Raw genomic sequence first — 10,004 nt, forward strand, 5'->3', positions numbered from 1 at the left:
ATGATTTAATTGTTGGTTTTAGCCCTGGTCTATATTCCTGTGAGACAGTGGACTTTCTACTTTTTACATGTTGAACATTATGGTTAGTGGTGCATTAAGCCTGTGACTATAAAGTAAGTTGAAATTATGTTATTGGAGATTTTAGAGGGAAGAAAAATAAAGGAAGGAGAGTGAATTGAGGAAGAGTAAAGTATGGTTATCTTCTTTAAATTTTAACTATGAAATACATGAAATCTGTTCTCTTTATATTAATAAATATTTTCTAAAAGGTAATACCCTAGAAGATTTTAGTACCAGTGTGTTGCTTCTAGGGCACCTCAAAGTGTTAAACGAAATGAGACAGAGCAGAGGCAGGTTAGCAGTTGTCCAGTGGTTACAGTCTCCTCACTAGGAGACAGAGTCTTATCATGAACCAAAGATAATAACTATCCTAGTTATCCAAGCATGACCGTTCTCTCTCATGCCAAGGAGCATTTGTGAAATGGAAACTTTTTGGCTACTATAGATTAATGGAAGATAGTGCTGGGAGGGGAAGAGCTTTGAGGAGCTGTTCTGATCTCCAAAGATGGGGGCACATTCTCATTAATCACAGTGCAATCAGAGATCAGCAATAAAAGCAGCTGGCTTTAGAAGGAGCTGTTTTCCAGGAGTCATTTATTTAGTTGATGTTATGTCACTGATAAACTGTGCCAGCCGTGACTCTGTGTGATTAAGCCAAGTTTATTCAGTTGCATTTCACTGCCTCCTGGATCCACTAAGGTTGATATGCTCCATCTTTGTCAGAGACTCCAAACTATTTGAGCAACTTCACAAAAGGTCTCTTGTGGTAGCCATCAGGGCAGGAAATGTAAATCACACTCAGCAAGGCACCTGACACAAAAGGAAGAAGAGGTGGGGTGGCACAGGGGAAGGAGAGACCTTGCCAAACCATGTCAGAGAACCTCATCAAAGTCAGCAGGATTGCTCACTGTTGTTTCCTGAAAATCAAGTAATTGTAGCAATATAGAAGAAATAGTAGCCACCATGTCTTGTGGGTCAGTCATATGGCCAGCAGGGTGTTAAGTGCTAACTGTGTCATATCTCATTTAGCCCCACAGCCCAGTGCAGGCAGCTGTGGCATTAGGCCACACCCTCTGAGCTCTGGGCATCAGCTGGGTATCAAGAGGCTAACAATGAGGTTGGTTGGGGTAGAAGTCCAGTTCTGTCCTTTGCAAGCTGAATATCCTTCTATAGTACGTGTCTAATTTCTCTGACCTCCGGTTTCCTCTCCTTGAAATTCATTGTTAATGCAAAAGATTGCTACAAGGATAAAATGAAATAATATAGCAGGTTTCTTTAATTAGTTGTTAATTGCTACTGAGCCTAAATGAAACGTAATATTCTCCTAACAGACATACTCTGTGCATAAATAGACATACCCCATATCCATTTCTGTTCTTGGTATCTCAGGTTCTAAATCATCTTTCCTTTCTCTCAAAACAAGCAAATTGGTTGTCTCTTCTCTCAAAGCAATACCATTTTCTTCAAAGTCAAAGTATCTGAGACACAAAAGGGTTCACATTATTTATAGTAAGTTAAGCTGTCATGTCTACAAAGAGCAAGAGTTGAGACAACTTCAATAACCTCAGTAAGTTGCTGGGAAGTCCAGCTTAGGCACATATTCCAAAATGATCTACACCAAATACCTTAGAAGACAAATCAAAAAATACAAAAAAAAAATGAATACAAGTTTCCAAAATTCAACAATACATGCCTGCATTATTTTCCTTTTACACATCACTCAACACTACCACTCACTTCCAACATCCACCATGCTTTCCAAATAAATCTCTTTGTGTAGATGACCAATTTCTTCTGGTCCATTCTTAAAGACTCACAGTAGTTTCCACATACATATGGCAAATATGACACCACCAACAATAGTTGTGGTATAATTTTAGTGCTTTTTATTTTTCAAATAAAAAACCTTCCATTTACTAAAAAAGATAAACCTTATATCTACACCTTAAATTGCCTCTGATCACTCCCCCTTTCATTTTTATGCATTTTGTGCATGAACACACATACACAATTAACATATGTGTGGCATAAATGCCGTTATACTGTACATTTTGCTACTTGGTTTTCAACACCACGGCATTTAGGAGTTTTACCCATGTTGTCTACAATGTCCTGTTCACTTAGACTCTGTTCTATGGAATTTGATGAAATCAGGGACATCCTATTTGTCACTTAAAAATGTGGAGACAGGGGCTGGTGCTGTGGCGTAGCAGGTAAAGACTCCACCTACAATACCAGCATCCCATATGGGTGCTAGTTCAAACTTGGTTGCTCCACTTCCAATCCAGCTCCCTGCTAATGCACCTGGGAAAGCCACAGCTAATGGTGCAAGTGCTTGGGCCCTTGAACCCATTTGGGAGACTTGGAAGAAACTCCTTGCTCCTGGCTTCTTCAGATTAGCCCAGCTCCAGCTGTTGAGGCCATCTAGGGAGTGAACCAGCAAATAGGAGATCGATCTCTCTTTTTCTCTCCCCTCAGGCCTTTAATTCTGCCTTTCAAATAATAAATAATTCTTTAAAATGTGGGGATAGTTTCCACTTCCAATTAAGGACAGAATCAAATCTACTACATTGGTTTCAGGTAAATCAGGTGTTCTTGTCCTCAGTTGAATAATTCAATCCACACTGATCCTTTATTTATAATGTGCAGTGTCAGGAATCAGATACATCAGTGTAGAAGAGACACCAACAGCTCCTGGAGCTTTAAAACATAGAATCATAAATTTCCAGCTAGGAAGGCCAAAAGATATATTGTATTCCAATTCCCTGATTTTATAGGTAAGAAAATTGAAATCAAGAAATGTTATTAATTTATCCAAGTTACATTGGTTAGGGCTTTGACCCAGAGTTAGGATTTGTTATTTTTCCTACTTCCTCAGCTCTGTCTCAAGGACCTCCGAAGTAATAAAGTAATCTATATTATTTTTTAAAATTGTATCTCACAAGCTACAGAAGGTGTGTGTGGTATTTGATTTGTTCTTTGAGTTGGGACACTGCAGTAAAAATGACATTGATATTTAATCAATCAACATTGTGGGTGACAGATCACTCTCAGTCCATTTCAAAGGCCTAAAAAGTCACTATTTGCTCATGTAGGGAACCCCTGGAGTTCTTCCAGCCACAGACAATATGTGAAAATTAAATTTAATTAAGTGATGCAAGTGAATACCTAGTATGTGAACTTAGGCAGTTTTACATAAGATGTCCCTTTGCTAGTAAACCTCTTTACTCTGAACTGGAAGAAATTGAGGGCCCCGGGCCATGCTTGTGTGACCCTAGGACAAGTCAGCATTCTAGCTTTTTTTCTAGTCTAGCTTTCATTATATTTTAATTAAAGAGGGTGTTATGATGATTTATTATAAACACAGAACCATTTGGATTAATTCCAGAAGAATAAACCTTACTTGGTTCCATTAGGTAAAGTGTCTTCCCACTGTGGAAGTCAGCACACATTCTACCCGACATCCCTGCTCTGTTCAAGTGGAAATGGTTTCCACTCTTTCTCCCAGGCCAGCTCTTCTCCAGGTCTCCAGGCAACTGCCATGTGCCAGCTGGCAGTCAGCACGCAAGTCAAGGGACTCTTCTCAGGTTTTTCACATTTACTATATTAATAAGTTTATCCATTTAGTTCTTTCCAAGGCTTTGTTTCTAAATGAAAAATAAACATGCCGTTGTCCTTGGATAAGGGCCTCCTTGAACTTGTCTCTAAGCAGCTTATGAGAAGCAGATGCGATGTGGTTATAATTTGAAGCCAGGCAAACCCATCAATGTTCTAATCATGTGTATGTAAACCAGATGTTGGCCAAGGTATCCTGGGCCCTTGAGGTGTAGATAAAATCAGCTCCAATCCCTATCTCACGCCTGGAGCAAGTTACTCCACACCCCTGACCAAGTTGCCTGCAGCGTCCTAGACCATCAAGTCCTCCTGGTCTGCCTTGGTCCAGGGATCCTGGTTCTCATGCACTTGTTCTCTCTGTTCAGCACTGAATCTTCCCAGACATCAAACTTAGCTTTATCACCAATTTTTTTAAAAAAATTATTTATTTGAAAGGCAGAATTAGAGGGAAAGCCAGAGGAAAGAGATCTTCTTCCATTAGCTTGTTTACTCCCTAAATGGCCACAACAGCCAGGGCTGGGCTAGGCTTAAGCCAGCAGCTTCATCTGGGTCTCCTCTTTCACTGCCTTTCCAGGCCCATAAGCAGGAATCAGGACTGGAAGTGGAGCAGCTGGGATGAGAACCAGCACCCACATGGGATGCCAGCATTGCAAGTGGCCAAAAATCCAACTCCTTTATCAGCAATTTTTAATTCACCAAACAAACATATCCCCAAATCAGATTTGATTGTCTTAGTGAATTTAAGATTTGGAGGAAGACAGAGGAAAGTGTTATGTCAAAATTTTTATGCATCTTTGTTCTTAAATGTGCTTCATTTACTCAACCTTGGGAAATTTGTACTGACTGCATCTGTTTTAAAATCAGCCTCACTCTCATCTTTCTAGCCTTTTTCCTGTCCAATTGTCCAGCTCTTAATCAAAATCCAAATGCCTCTCCAACATTTACTCACTATCATTCAATTCAGATAAAATAGCAAAGCTCTGCCCCAACAAACTCTTCAGCAGAGCCACACATCCTTTAGAAGGCTGTTGTTTTAGTTACCTAAAAAGTCTTCACTTGTTTCTTTCATTTGCAACATATGAATCAAGTTCTTATCTTGGGATGGGACCAAAGGACCACATTGGTCATGTTAAGGATTTGGGAATAGTACCCTTTGGAGTTGTGTACAGCCGAGCAATATGGTCAATTGAAGCCACATTGAATGGGACCTAAGATCAAGGGGCCAATCGGCTGAGGTTTTAAAAATTAAGTTGTCAAGGCATAGAACAGAAATGAAGCGAAGTTGTGAGAATGGAGAGGAATCTAAGAAAGGGCAATGAACGAAGGTGGAAGGAAACTAAGGGGGTGGTTTTTTTTTTTTTTTTTTTTTTTTTTTTTTTTTTTTTTTTTTTATAAACAGAGAACAAAGGAAGGAACTATGGTAAGGAAAGGAATTCTGAGGGGGCACTGGGAGAATGGAGGTGGCAGAGAACAGAGGCCAGACTGCCCACATTTTCTCCTGCTCCACAATCCTTTTGGCCTGTGACTCAGCCAGTATGCCATTGGGAGTATGGTCTAACAAACAGAGCACTAACCTTGAGCTCTGGTCCAAACCCTGCTGAATGTCTATGAGCAGGTGTCCATGAGGTATGCCAGCTAATTGCTTACTCTACTACCCCACCCCACTGCACTTACTTGTTCCTTTATTTTCCCCACTTCTTGATCCAGATATAGTAAAGCCAGAAGCTCATATGGAGTCAAAGTTCCACATAGTTCTGTGCTATCAGCATCCTGAAGAACCTCAGAAAGAGGATCATGTTCGAAGGCATCTTTAAACCATGATTTCAGGCACTTTTAAATAGCAGTGTGAAATTAGAATGTGTTAGAATAAACTAGTTTTACTGTTTTACCTTTTAAGTTGACCTCAAAGACCAAAATACAGTGTAAATTTACATGCAGATGTATCTACCTTGCTCATGCTTACCAGCTGCGAGAGTGCACAGACTCCTGCTACATGCTGTGGAATGTTTCAGAAAAATATATTGTGGATTGTGCGATCAGGAATACACCAATCAAGGAAGGGTAAGGAGACAAAGTAGGGAATCGGGCAGAAGTTCCAGAAAGAGAATTCAGCAGCCTTTGGTGGTACTCATCAAATTTCTTACCTTCTCAAAGCCCTATCTGTAAAACCTTTCAGGAGAAATTAATTAGAAAACCAGAGATTCTAATTCATCAATTGCTATCAATAGACTATCATTGTAAGAAAAGGCCAGACAATTGAATCCCTACTTATACAACTGAAGTATGATAAGGAACGAAAGGGAGACATATTTTTAACAGATGTGCCTTTTCTGTACTGATACAACACTAAGACAATATATTTCTCCACCTCTATTATTTTTGTTTTTATTTTTTACTAAGTTCTGATACAAAAAAAGCGGGGATGGAGAAAGGAGGTGAGGAAGAAAAGGATAGGAGATAAACTGTAAGAAACCAATGAAGAGTACCAGGAATGGGGAATCTCACTGCTTTACACTGAGCTAGCCTGACGACTGCCTGAGAACTCGTGCCCAGAGATTGGACAGTACTCACAGTTCTCCAAGTCTTAGTGGAACCTTAAAATCTTTGTGTGGTCAAATATATTTGGGAAGTACTGCTTATTATACTCCTGTCTTTGAGATTGACAGCACCTATTAAAGATGCAGAGCTTCTTACAGGAAATAAATAAATACACGTCTCAATAACCTCAGCACCATAAACACATTTGTCTACAGGACCCTTTTTTTTTTAACATAATACCTAGCAGCATAATACAGATCCTATACTGCAAGGACTTATCATAAGCAATTGGCCCAACACCACTCTGATGCTTACAATTAACCCCCCTCCCCAGCACCACTCTCTGCCTCAGGAAGCCTAGGAGCTAAAGTTGGCATCAAAAAAGGCTCACTCCAATGGATGTTGATAGATGTAACCCATGTGTAGAAAAGGGAATGGGTATGTGATTTTAACAAGGACTTTCTTGCTGGAAAAAAAATTGAAGATAAATTTTTAGAAAGTCAAGATATTAATTACTGTGCAAAATCCTTTCACATTGGGGCTCTTATTTTAGCAGAGTAAAGGACTACATGATTTTGAATCCATTTGCCTTCTCAGTTCTTCAGTAAACTGGTTTACCATTAATGCAGGAGTGGATTGTCTTATTTACAAGTGTCATAGAACCAAAGATTCTTACAAAACAAAAATATCTAGCACTAGTATATGGAGTACAAATGCACAAGCAGTAAAATACTATCTGAGAAAACTAATGATTGCAGAGACTCTGAGGCTAGACCACCAATTATCTGCCTTATGACCTTGCCCAGACCACCAAACATTTAGCCATAACTGCTTCACTTCTATTTTTTTAAAGATTGATTTATTTATTTGAAAGGCAGAGCTGAAAGAGAGAAATCTTCCATCTACTGGTTCACTCCACAGATGGCCACAATGACTGGAGCTGGGCCTACCCAAAGCCAGGAGCCATAAGCTTCTTCCCGGTTTCCCATGAGAGTGTAGGGCCCAAGTATCTTAGTCGTGTTCTGCGGCTTTCCAAGGCACATTATCAGGGAGCTGGATTGGAAGTGGCCACAGCACCAGCCCCAACTGCCTCACTTATAAAATCAGAATGTGGGAGACAACATGGCTTCGTAGTTGATTAAAGCCATGGCCTGCAACCAACATCTCATATCAGCACTGGTTCCTGTCCCAGATGCTCCACTCCCCATCCAGCACCCTGCTAAATGGCCTGGAAAAAGCAGTGGAAGATGTTCCAAGTACTTGGGCCTCTGCCACCCACATAGGAGAACCAGATAAATCTCCTGGCTTCTGCCTGGCTCAGCCCTGGTTGTTGGGGCCATTGGAGAGTGAACCAGCAGATGGAAAATCTGTCTCTCCCTCTCTTTCTGGAATTCTTTCAAATAAACAAATTTTTTTAAAGTTAAATTAAATAGGAGCATAGGACTGGATTTGGCTCAAGAGTCCCAGCCAGTTGTAACGGAACAGGAGATAGGATAAAAGTTCAGTTGAATGTACTGGCTTTAGTTCAACCAACCTGAGATTGAATCCCAGTTCTACTGCATACTGTCTGCAGCTTGGACCAATCATGGAGCCTCTCTTTAGTTGGGAATAATAATTCCCCCATACACCCATTTATATTCAATTGAGCTAGTACCTGAGGAGTAGTTACATTAAAATATGTGTATGCTGGTATGTTAAAAATCAGTCTATAAATATTCCCATTATTAACTTTTTGTGCCAATGAATTCTTCACATATAAGTAATAGGTGACCAAGGCCCATAGAAGGGTCAGATTGGGCCAGGTAAATTCAACAGGCACATAATGTATAATAGCTTGACTCTGCTAGTCTTGGTCAAGCATTAGAAATATCTACTTGTAGATCATTTGTGTAGGGCTTTAAATGAATTAATTTAATACTACTAAAATCAGATAGTATGACTGTTCTCCTTATACTCATTGATGGCTTCCAGTTGCACCCAGAATAAAAGATTAAATGTCCACAGGTGCTATTACCATCTGGACCAATTTCCCAAATCTCCCCTCCACCAGTCTCCTTTCTCACTCACTCTTCCACTGTGTGCTCTGATCTCAGTATTGAGCTTATGCTGCTGCCTGGCCTGCTCTTGCCTTCATTCACTGCATGGTTAATTCTTTCTCATCTTTTATGCCCCAACTGAAATGTTACTTTCTCAGAGAGGCCTTCCTTGATTACACCACCTAAAGTGACTTCCAATTTTCCCCACTACCCCCAAAACCCCATATTATCTTGTAAAAAGTATGATCAGTTAATTGGTTAACTCATTTGGATCCAACCACACTATCCAAAAATCCATCCAGACAACAACGACTCATGCAGGTTGGGGAAATCAATTTAGTCCTGATCTTTAACTTCAAAGCCCATTTTCCCACAGCTACAACCTCTATACCTCTTATTTAAAAGGCTTAAAAAATCTTACTGATGCAGCTAAGGCAGAATTTCTTCCCTGGTCCAATTAACTACAGTGAGTAGGTGGAGACATGTCATATGAATATGACCCACTGTTGTGTATGGGGACTGGACAGATACTTGACAACATGTCCAAGCAATGTTAAAGACCTATGGATCATAGTAGGATCACATTCTAAGCAAAAACTAGAAAATTTCTACTTCTTCAAGACACATGTAGCATTTCCTACCTCTTCTCTCCCATGATGTGTCTCTGATGCCCAATGAATCCTCCTTCTAAGGAGTAGTGACTGTTCCCTCATTTCCAAAACAACACATTAAAGCCTGAATCCCTTTGCATTGTGATTATTTGTGACCAAGCATGTCCCTCACTACTTGGTACCTAATGTATGTTAGATGTTCAATAATTCTTCAATAAATGGATGAATTCCTTAGTACTAGAGTAGATACAAGGACTAACTAAAAAGTAACTAGCACCTATAATGGACGGCGATTAAAGGGAGAACAAGAATTCTACTGAACAATGTTGGATCAGACATCAGAAGTATTGATTTGTAGCCATGGGTAGATAATATGATCTTTATATGCCAGTGACTAACACATGGTGAACCTTTGTGATTTGTAGTGAATGGTGATGAATGTGATGATGCTGACTCTAGCACTTAGTGAGGAGATTCATAAAACACTTTCACTTCTAATAAACAGATGAAGACTATCCAGTGCCTTCACCGTCCCTTCTCTCCACACACTTTTAAAGGTCATTTTTCAAAAAGACTTTCTCCTGCTGGTTCTAAGGAAAGATAATTAAAGTTAGAATATCTATATTTCAGAGGATGCTTTAAGCTAAACTGAAATTAAAATCAAAGAAATAATCCCATTTCTGTCCCAAACATCTTGAAATTCTTCTGGTCTTCAGCAGGAGAGGGAAACCCAGTTTTTATCATTTTCTTTGTGTGAACACAGCTGCTTCCTTTTGCTGAAGCAGCTGGAATTTATCTCATTTCCAAAGTTTTGCTTCATAATTTGGCTTTTTCCCTTTTTTTCCAGGCCTGGTGTAAATAAGGACATGGGCTAAGAGAATGAAAACATAAACCAAGAAAAGCCAGCTAAGGAGTTCTAAAATCTGTTTTCATTTTGAGCATTGCTGGGACTCCAATCCATCACCAATTTCCCAGGAATGTTCAGATGTTGCACTAAGTGGGAGACCAGTTATAGATAGTCTGTGGAGAGTAATCACATCCGAAAGCATGGAACTTCGGAGAAAAATGGACAGTTCTGAGAAATACTAATTGCGGGTTAAATTAAATATACTTTGTATGTGTTCTTGGAATCATGACCTTGCCC

This window comes from Oryctolagus cuniculus, chromosome 2, assembly GCF_964237555.1.
Source record: "Oryctolagus cuniculus chromosome 2, mOryCun1.1, whole genome shotgun sequence".
Taxonomy (NCBI): domain Eukaryota; kingdom Metazoa; phylum Chordata; class Mammalia; order Lagomorpha; family Leporidae; genus Oryctolagus; species Oryctolagus cuniculus.